Below are 24,417 nucleotides of genomic sequence, written 5' to 3'. Positions count from 1 at the left end.
ACAGGTGGAGTAACATCCTCAACAATTAAGTTATAACTGACAAGAACTATTATAGTTCTGATTTAAGCTGATGCTCACTAACAATCTTAGATCTGTATGCATATGTAATTACTTTATCTAGGCAGCAAACACTAGACCGCCAGTTCAACCAAACTTTAAAGTTGCATAAACTTGAGAATCTCTATCTAGCGGAAACCTCGACTTGATCTTGGCATTTGTTATTATCAAACACTATATGATTTTCGCTGCTTGAACATATATTTAAGCTGATTTTCGTTGCTTGAACATATCTTGCTTCTTATATTAAACATTCATATGTATGTATATAAACTTTTAATATTACAAACTTAATTTTGTAGGACTTCGAACATCTTGTGAAAGAACATTTCACAGAACATGGTTATCACATAATCAAAAGTTGTCATGCATACGGCGAGGGATACCAGATTGGATCACTTTCACAAGACGGCTCCGTATGTGAAACAAGCGTTAAAGATGCAAATTCCGCAGGGTTTAAAGTTACTTTAGCCAAGACTATCCAAATACTTTTAGCAGCCCTCAAAGACCAAGTTGGAGCTGATACTTATGAAAGCTGGAATCTCGACTCTATTCTCTCCAAGTAAGGAGTTTACCATGTTGACCTTTTCATTCTTCCCCATGTTGATCTTTGAAATTCAGTTTTTTAACATTAAGCTCTTTCTTTGTGTTACTACAGTTTATTGAGGTTATTTTGGGTCATCTTTGGACATCTGAGTAAGTTGCTAACTAATCCTACATTTCTTCATTTCGTTGCTTAATGTTTCTTTTGCTAAACCTATGTCATCAGTCATTTTAAACCACAGTATTTTTGCAGTCATTCTCGGATAAGAGCACGGATTGAGTTATTACTTAAAGCCAGCAAAAACTGACTTAAATAGAAAGCAAAAGCTGTCATTTTTCTGTAATGATTTTCCTTTACATGAATTACAATTTTGTATGGCCTTTAAACCTTTTGTTAAAAATCAGGGTTAGAATTGACTGCCGGATTCGTTCTTGAATCGTGTACTCACTTTCTCTATAAAGTATTTCGACCCTACGATTGCCTCGGTTACACGAAATCTTTACAGGGATAAGACAAGAACGCAATCAGTGTTTTTGGCAATGAAATCACTGATCAAATTGTTAGAGAGTATGTGTGTGTTTTCTGTTAGTTAGAATGAAAGCAAAGTCCTCTATATATAAGAGGTGAAAAGGTGCGACAAAAGGATGTAACCTTTCAATGTAAATATGCAACCTTTCAACGAAAAGATGCAACTCTTCGTTTAAACCTTTTAGAGAATAACATCCCTCTTCATGAAATGATGTAACCATTCATGGTTACCTTTCATCAAAAGATGTAATTTCCAAGACCTTATTGAATTAACTCGAACGAGCGTGCACTCCGCACTCTCCAAACTCGTCATTGAGCTTAATTCGATAAGCCTTTGCTTTCTAGTAAATCTCAATTAACTAAAATGATTGTTGATAACACTAAAATCACCAACAAATCCCCCCCATTTTAGTGTAATCCTTGATTTACTAAATAATTAAACAAACAGAACAAACTAATGCATAAATGGAAATGTTCATGAAGAATTGAATTTCCACTTAGTATAATATTTACGAGAATTCGAAAATCAGGGTGTTCACGAAGAATTGAACCCTTCAATTCATATGAAAACTATAAAATACTATACACATCAGTTTCTTACATATCCCTAAGACAATCTTGACACTATTATAAGCCATGTGTCCCAATCCTTCAGTGAACATATTGGCAGCTAAGTCCAAAGCTCCATTGAAGCGGCAAAACTTCATGTTCACATAGGTAGTTCTTTTACATCTTGCACCCGCATTTGCAATTTTTCAAAAGAACTATTAAGAAGTTAAACTTCAACCTAACTCCACTTACGGGTCTAAACACATACTTTGGGATCAGAATGTTTATGTGTTTCAATCTTCAGAAAGTAAGCTTACCTCATTGAATTCAGCTCCTAGCGTTGTACTAGAAGGGAATTGGGCGTCTCACTTTGGAAGATCTGGTTGGACTTCAATCCCATAACATTAGCCAAATTGCGCGCTTCCGGCAAATGTTTTTATCTAGTGATTTGCCAAAGTTTGTTGTGACCCAACAAAATCCACATATATCACTCCATTCGTGATCACCTCACGAAACACAATTTGTCTAAGGCATAAGTGTCTAGACTTTCACTCGTTCAAATACATGCCTTAGTCACAAGACATCCCATCACTAGGGATCACCATGAACTTTAATCTCATTCATTATGACTTCAATCAATTTTCCTTTACAATCATTTTATCCAAGGATTTATCAAATTCTTACTTACCATAAGAAACACGCGTGTACTCAAAGTTAATTGATTGATCAGTCATTTACATGTACATTTTTCACAAGTCACCAATGTAAACCTATAATTGTACACCCTTGATAATGTATCCCCATTATCATCATGTACACAATTATTCTTATTACATTATATAGTGAGATTATTATTATAAACATACCTTAGTCAATCCACTTCTAAGACCAAGCAGACATGACAACAAATGTTTATAATGTCAATAATCACAACATCAATTCTTTGATCCAAGATACATCATCTATACCAAGTGTAAAATCCAACAACTTGTAGATGTATAATTCCTTGATCAATAGTAAACTGAATACATTTTAATAAACTTTAAGGATTCACATTGTGAATTAAACCATAATCCATGGTTGGCTTCTACAAGTATTAAAATACTTAAGCCGCATCACTATGTATTATTCTAGACCTTGCTTGATCTTTCGAACACCGTGCTATATTGGTCACTTGATGTAATCACATACATCATACCACCAATTTCCATGACATATCGGTACTCGAAAACACTTAAGCAACATCTAATCCACATTTCATATTAAAACATATTAGTTTCACTAACTTGTACCATTTGATAAAAATCAAATTTATGGACATGGCTCACCAATGAATAAAAACTTCATGGATATTTCACTTGGTAACAAAACAATCACTTCACAATTGTGAAGATTATTTTATGAATTGTCCAACGGATTATCACCACCCGTTAAATAGCCTATTAATTAACAATTGTTACCAATTAAACCGTACCAACAATCACAGTTGTCAACTTATGATATACTCCGTATCACAAATCCAAAATTATCAGACTCTTCTTATTTGGTACCATCAACCACACAATATTTAAAATAACTCACAAAGCATGCATGTGAAGTAACTTTATACGTACATGTCATGTATACATACATACATATATTTAACCATTGTAGCCTTTCACCAAATATTGTGAATTTTAATAACCGATAACCACCCTTGGTTAATAACTATATCAACTTACAATAATTAATAAGTTGCCACCATATATCCATTCATGTAGACCACCGTTTGACAAAACGGTTAGTCATTAGGTATCATATCTTATACCATATTCCATGATAGCATAATTTTAAAATCAATACTATACTTGTTCAACTATCAAGCAACATGGGAACTAATTCCATATTACAATTGTGAGAAATATATATCAAATATTCAAATAATTTGTCTGGCTCCAGGCACCTCATGTTAACGAACACAAACCATACCCGTTTGTATATACAATATCACTCCCATGCTTAGATCAATACCAGAGTAACCGACAAAAACAAATTTTTACCCTTTTTGTCAAAAGTATGATATGACCATACAATATTTGTTAAGATAAAAAGGTGCCAAATCGTCTCATTTCTTTCCAAAAGGTAGAAATGGTTCACGTTTAAGATTGTACTGAAACAATCTATATTCCAAAACATATAACGTTGAGTAATGAAATCATCAAACTTGAAACTGAACATATTACGCAACTGCCATGATACAATTCGCTATATGGATGCAGACTGATATGTATAGTCCATGATCTAATTAATAACATTCCCATGGCATAAATCCCATTAAATTAATATTGGGATTCAACAAAACCATATATTATATATTATGATCATAATCCATGTACGCAATTATGAACATAAATTCATCCCTTGCGTTGATCTAACATCTTGAAATAATTGTTTAAAGTTAAACCAGAAAACGCGTACCGTATTTACTTCCATTATTTGAGTGTTAACGCCTTATCGGATGTGACCACTCCTCTTAATCGTTCTAAATCTCCTTCATACAAATCAGCGTTAGTTGTCTCACAATTTGGATCTTCATCCGTCAGAGAAATATAGGAGTTCCACAAAGTTAATCTCATTGATATCTGAGAAAAATCATATAGGCCAATGACCCTCTCAATCCTATTTTTGTTGGAAACTAAACTTGATTTTGGGCTATGTGTTTTAGATTTGGGCTTGCAAGTATACAAATATTTTGGATCAAGATTATAGCCCATTATGTAGAAGCTTCTTGTAATATGTAGTAGTGAAAGTGTGTAGAATGTGTGTAGAATAATCTTGTAAAATATCTAGGTCTAGAAATACTAGGAAATATCTAGATAGTAGTAGATGATGGAGTGATCTAGACTACTCCATTGAGTAGTATAAATAGAGGGCTTCACCCCTCATTTGTAATCAAGCAACAAAGCAAAGCAAGTAAGTAATAAAACAAAGTTTTCAAGATCAATCAAACTTCTAAATTATCAATCCTCTCTTCCACAAATAATATACATAACCTCCTATTTCTAACAAATTGGTATCAAGAGCTTGGTTCGACAAGATGATGGCCAACAATGTCATCACATTTCCTCGCCTCACAAAGGATAATTATGATCGATGGAGCATCCAAATGAAGACCTTCCTAGGTGGACAAGACTTATGGGAGATTGTGGAGGAAGGCTATGAGGAACCTGCAGAAAAAGGTCCTCTCGGCAAGGAGAAAAAATTAATGAAGACGAACGATCAAAAGGCTCTTTCCATCATCCAACAAAGTGTAGATGATGGAGCTTTTGAGAAAATTGCAAGTGCAACCACCGCCAAGAAAGCATGGGAGATCTTGGAGAATTCTCACAAGGGAGTTGAAAAGGTGAAAAAGGTTCGACTACAAACACTACGAGGTGAGTTCGAATCCTTAAATAAGAAAGACTCAGAATCAATTTTTGATTATTTTACAAGAGTCTTGGCGGTTGTCAATCAATTAAAGAGGAATGGTGAAACTCTAAGTGATGTAAGAGTCATTGAGAAGATTCTTAGATCATTAGATTCAAAATTCGATTATATAGTCGTAGCCATCGAAGAATCTAAAGATCTAGAATCAATGACTATGGATGAACTCATGGGTTCACTACAAGCCCATGAAGAGAGGTTCAATAAGAAAAATAAGGAGCCTTTGGAGCAAGCTTTACAAGCAAAACTGTCTTTCAAGGAAGAGAGTAGTGAAAAGACTCTTCAACCGAGTCAACGAGGTCGTGGTCAAGTACGTGGCCGAGGACGAGGGCAAGGATATTCCAAACGTGGAGGTTATAGTTCTTATAAAAATGAAGAAAGAAGTCAAGATTTTCACCCGACAAGAGGTCGCGGGAGAGGCTACACAAGTAGAAGGCCAAGGTATGACAATTCTCAAACCAAATGCTATAATTGTCATAAATTTGGCCACTATGCCTCGGAATGCGAGAAGTCAAACAATTACGTGCAAGAAAGAGCAAATTTTGCACAAGAAGATACTGAAGCCGTGGAAAACACTTTGTTACTAGCATGCAAAGGTGAAGATAACGGAGAATCAAATTTGTGGTATCTCGACACAGGTGCAAGCAACCATATGTGCGGTGACAAAAACATGTTTGTGGAGTTAGACGAGGTAATAAGTGGAAATATCACCTTTGGAGATTCCTCAAAAGTCCCGGTTAAAGGTAAAGGTAAGATCCTCATCCGCTTGAAAAATGGAAGGCATCAATTTATCTCTAACGTGTATTATGTGCCTAATATGAAGACAAATATACTGAGTATTGGACAACTCTTAGAGAAAGGCTATGATATTCACATGATAAATCGTAGTCTTTATTTGAGAGACCAAAAAGGAGGTTTGATTGCTAAGGTGCCAATGTCAACGAATAGGATGTTCTTGCTAAATATTCAACATGACATTCCACGATGTTTAAAAGCATGTTTCAAAGATAATTCTTGGCTTTGGCACATGAGATACGGGCACTTAAATTTTGGAGGCTTAAAATTATTATCAAGTAAAGGAATGGTGAAGGGTTTGCCTCCAATTAATCACCCGGATCAAATTTGTGAGGGATGTCTTCTAGGAAAGCACTTCCGAAACAGTTTTCCAACAGAGGCTTCTAGTAGAGCGAAGAAACCTCTAGAACTTATTCACACGGATGTGTGTGGACCCATAAGCCCACCGTCTTTTGGTAAAAATAGATATTTTCTTCTATTCATTGATGATTTTAGTCGAAAGACATGGGTCTATTTTCTAAAAGAAAAGTCGGAAGCTTTTGGAATGTTCAAGAAGTTTAAAGCGTTTGTTGAGAATCAAAGTGGTCTCACCATAAAGGCGATGAGATCCGATCGTGGAGGAGAGTTTACATCCAAGGAATTCAAGGAATTTTGCGACAACAATGGCTTACGACGTCCTCTAACTCTTCCATATTCACCTCAACAAAATGGTGTTGCGGAAAGAAAAAATAGGACCATTCTTGATATGGCCCGGAGTATGTTAAAGAGCAAAAGGATGCCTAAGGAGTTTTGGGCTGAGGCAGTGGACTGTGCGATCTATCTAGCAAATCGCTCGCCCACTAGAAGCGTCAAGAACAAAACGCCCATTGAAGCTTGGAGTGGAAGGAAGCCCGGCATCTCACACCTTCGAGTGTTCGGAAGTGTGGCATATGCTCATGTGCCAGATCAGAAGAGGACGAAGCTCGATGATAAAAGCGAGAAACTCATATTCGTGGGCTATGACTCAAGTTCGAAGGGTTACAAGTTATACAATCCCAAGACCGGTAAAGTAATCTCAAGTCAAGATGTGGTGTTCGATGAAGAAGCAACATGGGATTGGAATGTTCCCGAAGAGGAGAACTACGACTTTCTCCCTTATCCATTCGAGAGTACTGCAAGGAACGAAGAATATCTAGAAGTTCAAGAACCTTCTAGTACACCATCTCCGCACTCTCCACGTACTCCAACCACTACACCTAATGAAGTGACACCAACATCAGGAGGAGAATCAAGTAGGCTACAACATCACACAAGGAGCATTGAGGAGTTGTACGAGGTAACTCAACCTATGGAGGATCTAACATTGTTCAGCCTTCTTGCCGATTGTGAGCCAATAAGTTACGAAGATGCAGCAAAAAGCCAAAAGTGGAAACGTTCCATGGACGAGGAGATTCAAGCAATCGAGAAGAATGATACGTGGGATCTTGCTACACTTCCAAAAGGGCATAAGGCTATTGGTGTAAAGTGGGTGTACAAGGCCAAGAAGAATTCCAAAGGTGAAGTTGAAAGATACAAGGCAAGGTTGGTGGCGAAGGGATATAGTCAACGAGCTGGCATAGACTATGAAGAAGTATTTGCTCCCGTCGCTCGTCTAGAAACTATAAGATTAATAATCTCACTTGCGGCTCAGCATAATTGGAAGATTTATCAAATGGATGTCAAATCCGCGTTCCTTAATGGCCACTTAGAAGAAGAAGTCTATATAGAACAACCTTTGGGATACATCGTGAAAGGCCAAGAGAATAAGGTGCTGAAATTGAAAAGGGCCTTATATGGGTTGAAGCAAGCGCCTCGAGCATGGAATAGCAGGATAGACAAGTATTTCCAACAGAATGGCTTTACAAAATGCCCACATGAGCATGCTCTCTATACCAAAGTAAGCAAGGAAGGAGATGTTATGATTGTGTGCCTATACGTGGATGACTTGATATTCACCGGTAGTAATCCCAAAATGTTTGAGGAGTTCAAAAAAGCAATGGTTCGGGAGTTCGAGATGACCGACATTGGACTTATGGCTTACTATCTTGGGATCGAGGTAAAACAAAAGAAAGAAGGAATATTCATATCCCAAGAAGGTTATGCGAATGAGGTGCTCAAGAAGTTTAAGATGAATGACTGCAAGTCAATGAATACACCGGTGGATTGCAATCTCAAATTGTCAAAATATGATGAAGGATACTTGGTGGACCCAACACAATACAAGAGTTTGGTTGGAAGTCTGAGGTACCTAACCTGCACGAGGCCAGATATTCTCTACGGAGTTGGACTAGTAAGTCGATACATGGAAGCACCTACAATAAATCACTTGAAGGCGGCCAAGAGGATACTCCGCTACATCAAAGGTACGATTGACTATGGCCTGTTTTATTCACCTTCTGATCACTTCAAGCTAGTTGGATACAGTGATAGTGATTGGGCTGGAGACAAAGATGATCGTAAGAGTACGAGTGGTTTCGTGTTCTATATGGGAGATACGGCGTTCACATGGAGCTCGAAGAAGCAACCCATTGTGACTCTGTCAACGTGTGAAGCCGAGTTTGTTGCAGCAACATCGTGCACCTGTCATGCAATATGGCTCAGGAAGTTACTAAATGAGCTTAAGTTTTTTCAAAAGGAACCTACAGAGATATATGTGGATAACAAGTCTGCGATTGCTCTAGCAAAGAATCCAGTCTTCCATGATCGAAGCAAACACATCGATACAAAATACCATTACATAAGGGAGTGTGTTACAAATAAAGAGGTGCAGATAAAGTACGCGAAGTCACTTGACCAAGTTGCTGATATTTTCACAAAGCCCCTAAAACACGAGACATTTCAGAGATTACGGAATATGCTCGGAGTGACGAAATCAAGTTTAAGGGGGGCTGTTGGAAACTAAACTTGATTTTGGGCTATGTGTTTTAGATTTGGGCTTGCAAGTATACAAATATTTTGGATCAAGATTATAGCCCATTATGTAGAAGCTTCTTGTAATATGTAGTAGTGAAAGTGTGTAGAATGTGTGTAGAATAATCTTGTAAAATATCTAGGTCTAGAAATACTAGGAAATATCTAGATAGTAGTAGATGATGGAGTGATCTAGACTACTCCATTGAGTAGTATAAATAGAGGGCTTCACCCCTCATTTGTAATCAAGCAACAAAGCAAAGCAAGTAAGTAATAAAACAAAGTTTTCAAGATCAATCAAACTTCTAAATTATCAATCCTCTCTTCCACAAATAATATACATAACCTCCTATTTCTAACAATTTTGGTAGGCCAATTAACACGGTTAAATTGTAATATAACCATGCAGGAGACTGTTTTCTCCATTCAAAATTAATTATGACATCATCAAGAAGCCAATAACATGTATTCATGGCATATAACCTTCTGGCTTCTATTATTCAACCACTTCGTTGTGGTATTTGATAATTAAATAATATCATTAATTCATATTATAATCCCATATTATGAATTCCATATGATGTTTGTGCCATGAGGCCACCGACGGAACAATTAAATGAATTCCATAAAGCCATGTACAAAACATATCACCACTGACATCCACAATTAACTTTAACAATGATATCATTAATTCTATCATTGCACCGATCAAAGGTTCATCAACAACAAAATACTTTAATGTTGTTATATCACGTTCTTAGATTCGTCATCCATGATGATCACGAAAATACTTTATAGATTTGTTAAAAATCAGGGTTAGAATTGACTGCCGGATTCGTTCTTGAATCGTGTACTCACTTTCTCTATAAAGTATTTCGACCCTACGATTGCCTCGGTTACACGAAATCTTTACAGGGATAAGACAAGAACGCAATCAGTGTTTTTGGCAATGAAATCACTGATCAAATTGTTAGAGAGTATGTGTGTGTTTTCTGTTAGTTAGAATGAAAGCAAAGTCCTCTATATATAAGAGGTGAAAAGGTGCGACAAAAGGATGTAACCTTTCAATGTAAATATGCAACCTTTCAACGAAAAGATGCAACTCTTCGTTTAAACCTTTTAGAGAATAACATCCCTCTTCATGAAATGATGTAACCATTCATGGTTACCTTTCATCAAAAGATGTAATTTCCAAGACCTTATTGAATTAACTCGAACGAGCGTGCACTCCGCACTCTCCAAACTCGTCATTGAGCTTAATTCGATAAGCCTTTGCTTTCTAGTAAATCTCAATTAACTAAAATGATTGTTGATAACACTAAAATCACCAACACCTTTGGTAAGCGAGAATATGTACAAAGTTTATTTGATTAGATTTCTGTTATGGCGGAGTCAAGATTTCGTTATTGTCTGTGACATCGATGTCACCTTTTGGTTTATTGATGACGGCTGATTTCTGTACCTTTAAAAATCCAATAGTTTAATATGTCAAGATGAAAAAAAAGAAAAAAGCTCAGTTGATCGATATAATGAAAGAAACGCTTACTCCCAAACGTGTATAACACGAAATTGATATTCCGATTTTTATATTATTTTATTTATCAACACCATAATAGGTTTATATATATATGCGTAAGGTTCAAATAATCGGAACTCGGGGAGTTCTCGGCGGTTGACTTTCGGGATAATTTTTATGATACCCGAGATTTGACCGAGAAACTCCATTTATCGGTCGTTGACCGATTTTTTTTGGCCGATTCCAAAACGAGAACTCGGCATCAACTCCAAAACGATTTCTCGGCGAGAACTCCAAAACAATTTTCCTGAGTTTTGGTTTGTTGAATTTAGGTTATTTCATCTTTTAGTCAACTGAAACCACAACCAGAAAATGCTTCACCCAGTTCAACTTCAATTTTCTGACTCAAATTATTCAGAGGGGACATCAAAATTCGTTAAATACATTGCCGATTTTCTTCACACGTAGCTTTCCTGAGGGGTTCAATATCCAGTTATCGTCTGTTACTATGTTAGGAGTAGTTTACATAATTGAACACATATAATTCATCTGATTGATATGATGAATACTACGTCTGAAATATCAACTTAAAATGTTTATGATTTGATTGTGTTGCTCATGAAATATAATAATCTAACAATAAACGGCTCTTCGATGAATTGGATTAATAAACGGCCTACCGAATCCAATAAGAGAAATACAAGTATGACTCTGTTTAGCTACCTAATCAAGTCTCGGGGTTTGGTTTTACTCATGAATAGAGGTGCCTCAAAAAATTCGATCCGAATCCGATCGAAAATCTGGAACCCGATATTTTGAAAACCGGATTTTAAAAAATTTGGATCCGTATCTGATCCGGATACAACCGGATCCAATGTAGCCGTTGCAACCAAATAAAAACCGGATTTTATCCGGATAAGAAAACTCAGACATAACTGGAACTTTCGCGACCGCGAGATTTGCATCAGTTCAAATTTTTCAAAAAAATAGCCGTTTTCAGCCGTCTTTTATGGAATTTTTCGGGTGTTTTTAGACCATATTACCCCCACCAGTAGTGTAGTATAAATAAATGGTATTGGTTTGGATGAAAACACACCAAATACTCTCTATTACACTATAATTACTTTCTAAACTCTACTTAATAATCTTATAATATATGGATAATTCACAAGTTTCGGCTTCCGGTTCCGCTTCGGTTGGAACATCTTTTCAACATTACACCATGAACGATATTGAGTGCATTAAAAATACAAGTAGAAAAGGTGACGTTTGGTCTAAATTCGAATTGTGCGTAATTAAAGAGCTCATTGTACATAATGTAGTAAGTTCCTAGGTGTTTCAGGTAATACTACTTTAAGAAAATATCTTGAACAAAGTTGTAAAGGAAACGAAGACCCGACACAAGCTAAATTTGTCGGGATGCTTCCCTTTTTGCATAAGATTTCGAAGTTCTTCGGGAAGATATGGTAAAGTTTGTCATTCAACAAGGGCTTCCTTTCAACCACTTCGACAATCCAAAACTTACAACGCTAATTCGAAAACGACTACTACCTCGATATAACAATGTAAGTCATACTACTCTTAGACGTGACACTTTTAAATTATGGAAAAAGCTAAAAATGATATAATTGAAGGTTTTCGGAAATATATACATAGTGTTTCTATAACTTGTGATGTTTGGATCGCACCACACAGAACAAAAACTTCTTATTTAGCCGTTATCGCTCATTGGTTTATGATATTGTGCCAGTTAGTCATATATTTTATACGCAATATTGGGTCCCAACACCTTGCTTCCGAGTTTAATTGAAGACATTTTGTCCGTGTTGTGCTAAAATGATAATATGGGTTCTAAGATATGATTCTAGAGCATGACTTTTTACGGTTTTCCAGCTCAAAAAGTGAGGTTATAAGTGAAAATCCAACCGTGCAACGAGGAAAACATGAAGTGTTGCTGTTTCAGGATAAATTGCAATCTCAATGATCTAGTCGCGATCGTAACGTTTGGTTTATAAAGGAATGATGACCATGATGTGTGGATCATGCTCGCAATATTTGGACAGATCAAGAAATATTTGGGAGAAGCAGAGTTGCGAGCGCAACTTTCAAATCATGCTCGCGACATTATGGTAGCATGGCGAGCGCGACATCATGATCGCGCTCGCGATTTTAAGGCGGTCAACAGATTTTTGTTTAACTATAAATAGATGGGTTTTATCCTAAAATTAGGTTGCGCTTTATTATTTACAAATTTTTACAGGCTTTGGTTATGAATTTTCTGGGTTTCCATCATTATTTTCTTGCTTTCAACACTTTGGATTCAATTGTGGCTAAGTAATTGTGGCTAAGTGTGATTACTCGGTAACTTATACTTCCATTATTTAAATTATTATTATGGTTATGATTGTTCTCTCTTTGTGTTTCATTGTTAATTGCATGATGACAAATAGCTATTTTATTAGTATTCACTTAGATGATGATTGAACTTAGGTGATCGATTGCTATTTTTGGTTTAATACAAATATACAATTAGTAAAATTGCTCAGGATTATGTCTAGCTAAGAACCATTGTTATTAAAGCTTATTAATTGTTTTATCATGGATGTTTTTAATTAAAATTAACGACGGTTAACTTCATTGTTAATTTTTACTAGATTATTGAACTTGAATAATTTAGGAATATATGAGATTGTATGAGGGACAACGATAATATAATTAAACGTATAGTGATTTAACATGATATTTGCTGAGATAATTGTGAGGTTGCAAGGGACACCAAAGTAACCTCAGTTACATTATTTGCTTGATTGATTGTAATTGTGAATCGATTAGTAATTCTAGGTTGACGACAATTATTCTTAGGTTGTTAGTTCTTAAACTGTATGAATCAACATACAAATACAGTGTCACGGTCATTATAATTGTCAATAACAGATTTAACTGAGCAATCCTAACTTAGGGAATTGATTCTGAGTGGATACCTTTTTCTTTACTGGTTTAAGTTCTATTTTATATTACACATTTATTTATTTAGTTAACTAGATTTCAATCTAAAACCCCCGTTTTACATAGTATAATTATTAGTTTATTTTTTATTACAACTGCTTCATATGGAACGAACTAGTCATTTTACTTATTTATTAATATACGATCGGGTTTAGTGGCATGTACCGTGTGTTGGTTTTTGATTCGAATTACCTAGTATTTTTAGGTTACGTTTTAACTCATCAAATTTTTTTGCGTTGCTGCTGGGGAGCAGTAGTTATTAAGAATTTAGTTATTTTTAGGTTAGGTGAAAGTTTATGAACACACGGTCCGACGACTCAGACTTGATGAATCCATTTTCCGATCCTAAAAAGCGTTATCGCCAATGAACTTCAAATAAAAACTTGGTGTATCATGGTTTCATTAAATAATCATGAACTTGAAATAAAAACTATTTATTTTTATGGAGGTTGTTACATAGGAGAAGGGTTAATTAGTTGGTCCGTATCTCACAAGTTACCAAAGGTGTTTACAAAACCTATTTAATCAATAAATTCATTTAAGCAATTTTGCATTTGACTGTTATAATAATAATAATAATATAGATATGGATAGTCAATTTTGGTGTATACATATAGTCAATTTTGGTACACAAAGTATGTATTTTTATATTGAGATTTTAGGCTATAAATACTCATGAATGCAAGCATTAAACTTGCACCATTTCTCACACTTACAAAGTGTTTCTTTCTTTCTCTCCATTATCATCTTTGTTCTTACACTTCATTATTAGTATTCTAAATCAAGAATCAAATCACTAAAGGTAGTTATAAGCCTACTGAATTATAACATCAAGAATCAAACCACTAAAGGTAGTTATAAGCCTACTGAATTATAACATCAAGAATCAAACCACTAAAGGTAGTTATAAGCCTACTGAATTATAACACGTTATCAGCACGATAATCTTAATACTAAATATGGTTGGCTCTGCCACCAAAATGATATATGGTCGGTTATACCACCAAAATGATATATGGTCGGTTATACCACCAAAATGATATATGGTCGGTTATACCACCAGAATGATATAGGTCGGTTATACCACCTGAAAAAATATATGGTCGACACTGTCGCCAAATTTTCATTTATGTTTACTAATATTTATATTTTTGTTATATAACATTTATTTATGATTGCTTACACATGGTCGACACTGTCACCTACTTATCATTTATGTTATATTAAATTTATGTTTAATGTTTATATACTTATGAATATAAATTGACTCTAATTTATCATGATGTTTGTTTTAATTTTTGATAATAGAAAATGTCGAATCTGGAAAAGCTTAAATTTACTCCTTTAGAATCAACTGGAAACAACTACATGCCATGGGTTATAAAAGTAAAAATGCATCTTAAATCAATGGGCATTCTTGAAACCATAAATGAAAACAACACTTGTTCTGAAAAAGAACAAGCTACGGCATGTTGCTTTATTCATCAACATATTGATGAATACTTACAAAATAATTATGTGACTGTAGAAGATCCCCATGTTTTATGGGAAGGTCTCAAAAGCAGATTCAATAATCAAAGAGAAATTTTACTTCCAGCTGCAATGGAACAATGGAGAACATTAAGGTTCCAAGACTTTAAGAAAGTAAATGAATACAGCTCAGCTCTGTATAATACATGTTCACAACTTAAATTCTGTGGACATGAAATTAGTGATGCAGACATGATGGAGAAAACTTTCTCCACAATGAATGCTGCAAACATCACAGTGCAAAGAAATTTGAGAATGCTAAAGTTCAAAACATATCCTGAACTTAATTCATATCTCTTAGTTGCAGAGCAAAATGATGAGCTATTAATGAAAAATCAGCAATCCCGTCCTACTGGTACACTTGCAATCCCTGAAGCAAATACTGCAAATAATTATAAACAGGGACAAGGACGCGGGCAAGGTCGTGGTTATAATAACCATCACCATCATCATGCCAAAAGCCATAACTATGGTAGAAACCATCCTTATGGTAATGATAATGGGCGTGGACGTGGTCGTGGTCGTGGCCGTGGTGGTCAAAGAAATAGTAATCCACGAAAATATAAATATCAACCACAAAACAAGCCCATTAAACAAGATGTTGAAGAAAATTCTTCTAAAAATTCTGAAGAATCTTGCTACAGATGTGGTAGAATGGGCCACTGGGCTAATACTTGCCGAACATCTAAACATCTTGTTAAGATGTATCAGGATTCGCTGAAAGGTAAAGAAAAGGAAGTAAATTTTGTGGATAATATTGATCCAACAGTCACTGAGAAACCATCTGATTTATATGAAGATTTCTTGAATGTTTAAGTTGTGTGTCTTTTGAAAAATAAACGATTTAATATCGTCTGTCTTTGTCATTATGTTTGCTAAATGTTTCAGTACTATCTATTTGCGTTTAAAATATTGTGTAATATTAATGTACTCACTATTTATTTCTTATATATGAAGTTCAATATGAATTTTGCTGGAATACAACATCAATCAAGTGGTGGAGATCTCTGTATAGCAGACAGTGGAACTACACACACTATACTTAAATCCGAGAAATATTTTATTGATCTAAAACCAACGGAAGGAACTATACATACAATATCAGGACCTGCTAACTTGATAAAAGGGATAGGAAAGGCAAATTTCATACTACCAAATGGTACAAAATTTTTAATAAATGATGCCTTATTTTCTCCCAAGTCAAGCAGAAATTTATTGAGTTTCTCCGACATATACCTTAACGGGTATGATTATCAGTCAGTGACAACAGAAAATGAGAAATATTTAAGTATCACTGACAAGAGTCATGTGGTTGAAAAACTGCCAAGACTTAGTTCTGGATTACATTATACACATATAAATGTACCAGAAATACATATGGTAGTTAACGAAAAATATATTGATCCTGGTGTATTCAGTTTATGGCATAACAGATTAGGCCATCCAGGATCAACAATGATGAAAAGGATTATTGAATGTACTCATGGACATCCACTAAAGGATAGAAAAATCCATCATGATACAATGGTTCCATGTACATCTTGCTCTCTTGGAAAATTGATAACTAGACCCTCACCACTTAAGGTTGAGAAAGAATCACCAATGTTTCTTGAAAGAATTCAAGGTGATATATGTGGACCAATTCATCCACCATGTGGACCATTTAGATATTTCATGGTTTTAATAGACGCATCTAGCAGATGGTCTCATGTTTGTCTGTTATCAAGCCGTAATGTGGCATTTGCAAAATTTCTTGCCCAAATTATTAAATTGAGAGCTCATTTTCCTGATTACACCATTAAAAGGGTGAGACTTGATAATGCTGGTGAATTTACATCTCAAGCATTTAATGACTATTGCATGTCTATAGGAATTGTTGTTGAACATTCTGTTGCTCATGTGCATACACAAAATGGTTTAGCCGAGTCATTGATTAAACGTTTACAGTTAATCGCTAGACCATTGATAATGAGAACAAAACTCCCTGTATCTATATGGGGTCATGCAATTTTACATGCTGCTGCATTGATTCGCATCAGACCAAGTGCAAGTCATAAATATTCCCCCCTACAACTTGCTTTTGGTCAAGAGCCAAATATTTCCCATCTTAGAACATTTGGTTGTGCAGTGTATGTTCCAATTGCGACACCACAACGTACAAAAATGGGTCCTCAAAGGAGGTTGGGAATATATGTTGGATATGAAACATCTTCAATATTAAGGTATATTGAACCTATGACAGGTGACGTTTTTACAGCACGTTTTGCTGATTGTCATTTTAATGAAACATTGTTCCCTAGATTAGGGGGAGAAATGAAAAATAAAGAAAATGATGTTTCATGGTGTGAACCTCAATTAAAGTATCTTGATCCTCGCACAAAAGAATGCGAGACAGAAGTTCAAAAGATAATGCATATACAAGAACTTGCAAATCAATTGCCTGATGCATTTACAGATACAAAAACGGTGACAAAATCATATATACCAGCAGTAAATACTCCAGCTCGAATTGAAATTCCAAAAGCTGGCAATAACGTCACTCATGAATCTTTGCCACGTCAGAAACGTGGAAGACCAATCGGTTCAAAGGATAAAAATCCTCGAAAAAGAAAATCAGCTGATAATGAAGTAAAAGAAAGTGTTCAAGAAGAACCACAAATCAGTACTCCTACTGCAGAGGAGATTGATGATGTCAATACAGAAATTGCAATCAATTATGCATATTCAAAAATATTATGGAACCGAAATGAAATGAAAAATCTTGATGAGAAATTTTCATTTAATGTTGCATATGACATCATGAATAATGATGATGATCCAGAACCAACATCTATGGTTGAATGTCAAAATAGACATGATTGGGCTCAATGGAAAGAAGCAATACGAGCTGAATTAGAATCACTCAATAAAAGAAAAGTTTTCGGATCCATCATTCTCACTCCTAAAGATGTGAAACCTGTAGGATACAGATGGATTTTTGTCCGAAAAAGAAATGAGAAAAATGAAGTTACAAGGTATAAAGCTAGACTTGTAGCTCAAGGTTTTTCTCAAAGACCGGGAATTGATTATGAAGAAACTTATTCTCCTGTTATGGATGCAATTACTTTTAGGTACTTAATCAGTCTGGCAGTTTCTAAAAATTTAGAAATGCATCTCATGGATGTTGTGACTGCTTATCTATATGGATCACTTGATAGTGATATATATATGAAGATACCTGAAGGATTTAAGGTACCAGAAGCATCAAATGCAAAACCCAAAGAAATGTATTCGATTAAATTACAAAGATCTTTATATGGGTTAAAACAATCGGGACGTATGTTGTATAACCGATTAAGTGATTACTTGATAAGCAAAGGGTATACAAATAATCTTACTTGCCCTTGTGTTTTCATTAAGAAAACAACATCCGGATATGTGATCATAGCTGTTTATGTTGATGATCTTAACATCATAGGTACAAATAAAGAGATCCATGAAGCCATTCAACTTCTAAAGAAAGAATTTGAAATGAAAGATCTCGGAAAAACCAAGTATTGCCTTGGTTTACAAATTGAGCATATGCCTAATGGTTTACTTGTACATCAAACAACATATACTGAAAAGATTTTGAAACGTTTCAATATGGACAAGGCAAAACCATTAAGTACTCCTATGGTTGTTAGATCACTCAATGTTGAAGCTGATCCATTTCGTCCATGTGAAGATCAAGAAGACATTCTTGGACCAGAAGTACCATATCTTAGTGCAATTGGAGCTCTTATGTATCTTACAAATTGTACAAGACCTGACATTTCTTTTGCAGTTAATTTGTTGGCAAGGTTCAGCTCTGCTCCTACCAAAAGACACTGGAATGGGATCAAACACATATTTCGATACCTTCGAGGAACTACTGATTTAGGATTATTTTATTCTAACGAATCAAAACAAGATTTGGTTGGTTATGCAGATGCAGGTTATTTATCTAATCCACATAAAGCTAAATCTCAAACTGGATATGTATTCCTAAATGGAGGTACTGCAATATCATGGCGTTCTCAAAAACAAACACTTGTTGCTACATCGTCGAATCATGCCGAAGTGATTGCATTACATGAAGCTACTCGAGAATGTTTTTGGTTGAGATCAATGACACAACTCATTACTGATTCTTGTGGACTAGAACGCGATAAAAGTCCAACAACTATCTATGAAGATAATGCAGCTTGCATAGCACAGATGAAAGAAGGGTATATCAAAAGTGACCGAACAAAACACATACCACCTAGATTCTTCTCATACACTCAAAATCTCATTAAGGACAACCAGATTGAAATGAGATATGTGCAATCTAGCAAAAACTCTGCTGATCTTTTCACGAAAGCACTTCCAACTGCTATTTTCAGAACACACGTTCATAACATTGGCATGAGACATGTTCAAAAGATGTAACAGCTGAAGCGATGTCTACTTGAGGGGGAGTCAACTCCATGCTGCACTCTTTTTCCCTTAGCTAAAGTTTTTTCCCACTGGGTTTTCTTTAGCAAGGTTTTTAACGAGGCAGTAATTTATAGTTGATCTTCAACAAAATAAAATTGCTATCCAAGGGGGAGTGTTATAATAATAATAATAATATAGATATGGATAGTCAATTTTGGTGTATACATATAGTCAATTTTGGTACACAAAGTATGTATTTTTATATTGAGATTTTAGGCTATAAATACTCATGAATGCAAGCATTAAACTTGCACCATTTCTCACACTTACAAAGTGTTTCTTTCTTTCTCTCCATTATCATCTTTGTTCTTACACTTCATTATTAGTATTCTAAATCAAGAATCAAATCACTAAAGGTAGTTATAAGCCTACTGAATTATAACATCAAGAATCAAACCACTAAAGGTAGTTATAAGCCTACTGAATTATAACATCAAGAATCAAACCACTAAAGGTAGTTATAAGCCTACTGAATTATAACATTGACTTAATTGTCCTTTAAGCTACAATTGTTCTCCTAATTTTAAGTGGATATGTATCAATAAATGAGTGGCTTCCTACCTAATGTATTTTTAGGTTCAATGTTGATAAACTAATGCCTATTATGTATTTTATATATATATATATATATATATATATATATATATATATATATATATATATATATATATATATATATAAATGTTTATAGCTTGCTTGGACCGTAGATATACAATGATGGATAGGACTGATCATGTTAATAATTAGTAGAATAATATGAACATGGTAAACATTGAGATGAGTCGAAGAAATAGGCTTCACATATAGAAGAGGGCGTGCAACGGTGCAAGGATATTTGTCATGTTTTAGAGTCTTTATTGTTTTGCTGCCCAATCAATCTGTATATGGATTTTATTAATAGCCTTAACTAAAGGTTACCGGACTAACAATTTGAAGTTTCTTATTCAGTTTTACAGGAACGTCTCTCGACTTTGCCACTAAAATGCACCAACCTTTCATTTCGACTTCTGTTGTTTCAGGTGAATTTTTTTGGTTAAATCCCATGTATAATGTTATTTATATTCTTCCAATTATATGTCTTAGATATGCAGTGTGTTTTTTTCTGTTACTCCAATCGATATCACTAAATGCACCATCCATGTATGTTATATATAATATAATATAACATAACAAACAGATATGAATAATATATGCATTTAAGTTATAAGTTATAGTGCTTACTGATGATAATTTTTCTATTATTGCTTTACAGGATGTTTACCGTACTGCACGCGTACGTTGGCTGTTCACAACATTTTGTGTAAAATTCAGTTGTCATGGGATATCCTGTTAAATAACAAGTTAGCAGACGAATTACTAGGATTTAGGGTTTGGGGTTTATGCTTTAGTAACGTTGAGGATTCAGAACTAACAACCGTATTTCATGTAACAACGGTTATCATACGGTACTATCCGGACAATAAGAAACTGTTTCAGCTTGATCTTGATAGAATTAGCCATGGTCAAGGTACTCAAACAACTTCTATTTAAAAAAAAATATTGCAAATAAGTAAAGCCTGTCTCCTTTATTTTCATTGTCAATCAAATCAGTAATTAAAGTGTTACTAACTTATATTTTTTTATAATTTGAATCAGGTATACTTCTAACTAAGAAGTTGCTAGACGCCATTGATGAAAATCATAGTGGTGTGATGGCCCTTACGAACTAATTGCGGAAGATAATTATCTGATTCTTGCCGATGCTATATTTGAATCAGTGATGTTTAGTGTCTACATCTAATATTTTTGATTGGAAATGTTAAGAACATGTGGGTTTAACCCGTGATACACAATTGCTAATGGAACTGCCCGTAGAGTGCACATTTGAGAGCGCACTGCCTGATTTGATTGTGATTGATGACTATTAAACGCGCGTCATTACTCACAATCAAATCAACCAATGCAGTCTCAAATGTCCATTCTTCATGCAGTTCCATTAGTAGTTGTGTATCAAGGGTTAAATCCCACATGTTCTTAATATTATCAATCAAAAAAATTAGATGTAATCAGTACACATCACTGATTGAAATATAGCATCTGCAAGATTTCGATAATTATTTTCCGCATTTAGTTCGATAACCGTTAATCGTTCCTCTAGACAAGAGATTCCCTTTCAAAATCCAAAGTTATATAGTTTACCATTGTCGGGTTGCTTTACAATGACCATACAATCAACGTCAAGGACAATCACGGCTTCATGTCGGTTTATTTGTACCAAAAAATGACTTTAGTCATGTGCACCTATATGTTGCACTTTCACGGGTGACAAATCGTTAAGGTATAAAGATACTCACTATAGAAGTTTTTAATTTTTGCTTAATTTTATACAAAGTTGGTTAATACAAATGTTTGGCATTCATGTAATTATTGAAGTCATTTGGATTATATGTGATATAATAGTTCTATTATAAACGATTTATGCCTTTTTAAGTTTTATAAATCGTTTGCAAAAGTTGATGCTTATTTGATGTTATTTTTATTTTTTAAACTTGGGAAGCAAAAGTTGATGCTTATTACATGATGCTTATTAGAGTATCAAAAGGCTTCAAATGCAGGTATATAGGTGCCTTCCTGATCATTTAATACTTGGCTCTTTCGGTCAATTTGTTTTGTTATCATACGAAGTATTTTAATGTTGTTGTATTCTTCATTTATTGATAATCTGTGTCTTGTGTATGTGTTGCAGAATGTTTATCCTACTGTGGATCAATCGGGTTGAAAATAATTATGTTAGACCAACCCGGTTCAAATGTCAATGTTTGTTTCCAGCAGTTGCGATCCACATTTAATCCTAAATATGACGAAACGGTATGGGAATTTCTATACATGTGATTATAATTTGCATCTTGATTTCTAATAATATATCCGTAGGGAATGGAAACTATAAGATAAGTAATTGTATATATTTCTTCATTTATAAGTTGTTATACATAATTTACAAGTATAATAATAACTGTTTTGTTTTTATTCATATTAGGTGGGAAATGTATATGTGCAACGCATGGGCTCAATGTTCTTTAAATGCATGTTGTTCTTCAAATGCCGGTTGTCATCATCTTTTTTCCAAATACATTGAAAAGAACATTCCACGTGGAGTACTAGATGCTTTTTTCGTGAACAAACCAGTAAATGAAAATGACTAAAACTCGACAAATACAGGTCTTCTTTGCTTTTCTCAGATACTCCCTCCGTCCCACCACAAGTGTCCACATTTCTATTTTGGGATGTCCCATTTCAAGTGTCCACTTTGTATTTCAACCAATGAGAAGAGGTTATTCTGGAGAGAGAAGATTTCTGATTGGTGGAGAATGAAGTTAGTAGGATTTCCTAAAACTATGTGCAAAAAGTAAGTGGACACTTGTGGTGGGACGGAGGTAGTAACTATTATTCAGATTGAATTGATTGGTAATTTGAGGTAGTTAAATGGGTGGGTCTGGTCAACCAAGAATCACGTTTTCTCACTTCAAGGATTTTATACATAAGTAATACATCTTGAATCCACATTTGGGTTACTTTAGGCTGTTTAACCGGTAATAATTTAAGCTAACCTTTTGACTCACTAAAGGCATAGTATTTATCATGCTATTTAACAGTCGTTCGGGTGAATGCTAAGTCGTTCGACATTATGTTTAAACTGTTCCAGATACAGTCTAATGTGTACATAATTTACTTCTTTTGACTAATACTTGTGCTTGAAAATGTTTTCAGGTGTGTTGGAAGCATGATTACGTAGCATTGTTGAATTAAAGAACTCTCTGTAATAGGATGTTGTATTTAAAGGCGCGTGCAGTAAAGTAGACGACTACTCTTTTATTTTCCAAAAGAAAAGGAAGTGACGGGTATTAGTCAAATATCAGCTAAATTTTACCGAGTTTGCAAATACGCACTCAGTCGTTACAGCTCCTATTAATAAAACATCATCCAACTACATTGCAACAATTATTTATTTTTGTATTTAGTATGTAGCTTATGACTGTGTATATTTATCTTTATAGCAACCTATGTTTCTTTTCTATTCTGTTATTTGCATTCTTTTATTGTTTACTTTCCTGTATTGTGCTACTATTATGTTATGCTATTTACCAGTTATGAACGTGTTTGTATCATCTACTTTAACCCAATGTTGACGCAAAATAATCACTTACAAAATTTTATCTTAATATAATTATGCTAAAATAGAATACAATTGCAGTTTAAACATAATATGGCAACTTTAATGGGGCAAATCTTATAACATAGCAGATTACCAGCCCACAAAAAAGCCCAACAAAAATTGCAGTTTAATAGGTCACGTAATTCATATCTTAGTGGAGGGGTATTTTCGGAAATTACTCAATCTTCTTATATAAGACCTACAGATTTTATATTACCCAAAATTCATTGTTTGAGAAACCCGATCACTTTCTTTGGCTCTTTGTCTTCAACGGACACCAGGTAAATTTTGGTGTTTTTTTTTTTAACTTGCATTTTACTATATAACCGTAGATCATTACTCACTTAAGGTATCTTTAATCCTGTATTTTACATACATCTTCTAAAATGTTAACAGCAGATCTGTATTTGCAACTTTAGGTGAGTATACAAATATTAGTAGTTGGCAAAATTACATGCAATGAACTTCGTTGATGTGTACTGATATCCCTAATTTGTTGTTCTGATTTTTTGAAAAAAACTTGTGTTATTCAATTTTGACCGGTGCGAGATAATTAGGGTTTTTTTTTAAACTTCGTGATTCTTGTGTTTTATCTGTAATGTTAGTTGTAAGCTTCACTTTAAATCATTACCTGTTTACATTTAAAGTATTTATATAAGAGTATGCAACTTGCATTCTTTAGTGTTAGAAATTAGTGGTAAGCAAATAACTCTTCTATATTGCTACTCATGCAGAAACTTCTATGTATTACATGATGCCAACTTTTTTATTTTGCCTCATTTAAAGAACTAACAATATTACATGCAGATCATGTTAGATACTATGGATTTA

General features: G+C 34.5%; 2 long non-coding RNA genes across 2 annotated transcripts; both read left to right on the top strand.

The window, feature by feature from the left end:
- Positions 1 to 440: 440 nt before the first annotated feature.
- Positions 441 to 981, top strand: LOC139847571 (uncharacterized). Its single transcript, XR_011759578.1, has 3 exons — positions 441 to 619; positions 716 to 753; positions 854 to 981. It is a non-coding gene; the product is annotated as an uncharacterized lncRNA (long non-coding RNA).
- Positions 982 to 22,121: 21,140 nt separating this feature from the next.
- On the top strand, positions 22,122 to 23,423 carry LOC139846543 (uncharacterized). Its single transcript, XR_011759086.1, has 3 exons — positions 22,122 to 22,241; positions 22,411 to 22,592; positions 22,781 to 23,423. It is a non-coding gene; the product is annotated as an uncharacterized lncRNA (long non-coding RNA).
- Positions 23,424 to 24,417: the final 994 nt, after the last annotated feature.

This window comes from Rutidosis leptorrhynchoides, chromosome 5 (assembly GCF_046630445.1).
Source record: "Rutidosis leptorrhynchoides isolate AG116_Rl617_1_P2 chromosome 5, CSIRO_AGI_Rlap_v1, whole genome shotgun sequence".
Classification (NCBI taxonomy): Eukaryota; Viridiplantae; Streptophyta; class Magnoliopsida; order Asterales; family Asteraceae; genus Rutidosis; species Rutidosis leptorrhynchoides.
This window is presented reverse-complemented; position numbering and strand designations above follow the sequence as displayed.